Here is a 2,327-nt window from a genome sequence, read left to right as displayed (position 1 = left end):
AGCTATGATTAATATTTTACTCAGAATTTTTAAGAGAAAATCTTCACAAAATTAACCATACAGATCCTCAAGTAATTAGGACCACTCAGAGGCACCTGAAAAGAATTCCATGTATGGATTCGTTGATTTTTCTTTTATTCTTTGAATTAAATTCAGTGAAAGTTTTAAGGGGGGGGGGAGTCAGTTAGCTATTCATTCCCTCATGTTTTAATTAAACAATTTTAGCGATTACGTAGAAAAACACATTTTACATGTTGCTGTAAAGCACTTTTCTGGAACTGGCCACTGAATTAAGACATCGGAAGATCATGATAGGCCACCTATCTTCCTGTAACGTGATGGTAAATCTGCCTCTCGATGTCCGAAACCAGAGTACTGGCACCTATTCGGAACAGTTCTGGCGTCAGCCATTCATCTCCCAGCTCTTCCTTCACATGAGAGAGAGAAGCAAGGGAATCCTTGGCACTGCGGATGCCTCCTGCTGGTTTAAACCTACCTTGTTTCCAGTTTTCCAGAAGAAATCTCTAATGGCCCATAGCATTACTATAGCTACTGGGAAAGTGGCATTTACCGTTTCTTTTCCAGTAGAGGTCTTAATAAAGTCTGATCCTGCCATCATTGCGATCATACTGGCTTTATAGACGTGAGTAAGAGATCCACGTTCTCCTGTAGCTAAGATGGTTTTGAGATGAGCCCCCCACAGGCCTTGCAAAACTGACGAATCTCATCACACAGGGTTTCCCGCTGGCCGGTCTGCACCAAGGTCCTATTAATCACCACATCGATTTCTGTAACTCCATTTTCCACAGCCAATCTGATCTCTTCCAATCGTGTTTTTAAATGAGTCTGTCCAGGGTGCCTGGGTGGCTCAGTTGGTTGGGTGACTACCTTCGGCTCAGGTCATGATCCTGGAGTCCCGGGATGGAGTCCCACATCAGGCTCCCTGCTCAGCAGGGAGTCTGCTTCTCCCTCTGACCCTCTTCCCTCTCGTGCTATCTCTCATTCTCTCTTTTAAATAAATAAATAAATAAATAAATAAATAAATAAATAAATAAATATAAATAAATGAGTCTGTCCAGCTGGAACGCCAGTGGGCACGGAAGCCACTGGGATGGTACAGCCTGGGGCCTTCAGTGCTTTAACCGCATCACACACCTGCGTGGGCTAGACATAAACAGCAGTGGTCATAAGGCCTTTATCACACATATTTAAACTTTTTAAGAGAGCTTCCCGGATTGGATACTTGGCTTTATATCAGAGCCTCTGAACGTTGGAAGATGTGTCATCGTCTGAAAGTGTAGTAAGACCTATAGGTAATCGCTTTCAGGAGCCAAGCAACTTGCCACTCCTTTTTCACGGTTCTGCAAGCCTGGATTTGTTCTGCATGCCTCAGAACTGCGGGTTGATTCATTTCTTACTTTTATTCCTAGATTTTTTTTTTCTTGATGCAATTGTAAATGGCATTGTTTTCTTATTTTCTCTTTGTGGAAGTTTGTCATCACTATACAGAAATGCAACAAGTTGGGACACCTGGTGGCTTAGTCAGTTTAAGCGTCTGTCTTTGGCTCAAGTCACAATCCCAGGGTCCTGGCATCCAGAACCTCAATGGTCTCCCTCCTCAGTGGGGTGCCGGCTTCTAGGTCCCCTTCTGCTGCTCACCCTGCTTGTGCTGTTTCTCTCTCTCTGTCAAATAAATAAATAAAATCTTTAAAAAAAAGAAATGCAACATGTCTCTGTATATTGACTTTGTATCCTGCAGCTTTAGTGAATTTATTTATTCTAACATTTTTTTGGTGGATTCTTTAGTGATTTCTATATATAGTATGTCATTTGCAAATAGTGACAGTTTTCCTATTTGGATTTCATCTTTTCTTTCTTTCATTCTTTCCTCTTCTTTCTTTCTTTCTTTCTTTCTTTCTTTCTTTCTTTCTTTCTTTCTTTCTTTCTTTCTTTCTTTCTTTCCTCTTCTTTCTTTCTTTCTTTCTTTCTTTCTTTCTTTCTTTCTTTCTTTCTTTCTTTCTTTCTTTCTTTCTTTCTTTCTTTCTTTCTTTCTTCTTCCTTCCTTCCTTCCCTCCTTTTCTTTCTTTCTTCTTTCTTTTTCTTTCTTTCTTTCTTTCTTTGTTTCTTTGTTTGTTTGTTTCTTTCTTTCTTTCTTTCTTTCTTTCTTTCTTTCTTTCTTCTTTCTTTCTTTCTTTCTTTCTTTCTTTCTTTCTTTCTTTCTTTCTTTCTTTCTTCTTTTCTTTTCTTTTCTTTTTTTGTCTAAATGTTTGGCTAGGGCTTTCAATACTATGTTGAATGAAAGTGATGAGAGTGGAAATCTTTGTCTT

At 39.3% G+C, this 2,327-nt stretch overlaps 1 pseudogene; it reads right to left on the bottom strand.

The window, feature by feature from the left end:
* Positions 1 to 290: 290 nt before the first annotated feature.
* Positions 291 to 1,411, bottom strand: LOC148161600 (deoxyribose-phosphate aldolase-like; annotated as a pseudogene).
* Between the last annotated feature and the right edge of the window lie 916 nt (positions 1,412 to 2,327).

Source organism: Eumetopias jubatus, unplaced genomic scaffold (genome assembly GCF_037043125.1).
Source record: "Eumetopias jubatus isolate StellerSeaLion01/CBP00866 unplaced genomic scaffold, mEumJub1_p1.0 scaffold_119, whole genome shotgun sequence".
NCBI lineage: Eukaryota > Metazoa > Chordata > Mammalia > Carnivora > Otariidae > Eumetopias > Eumetopias jubatus.
This window is presented reverse-complemented; position numbering and strand designations above follow the sequence as displayed.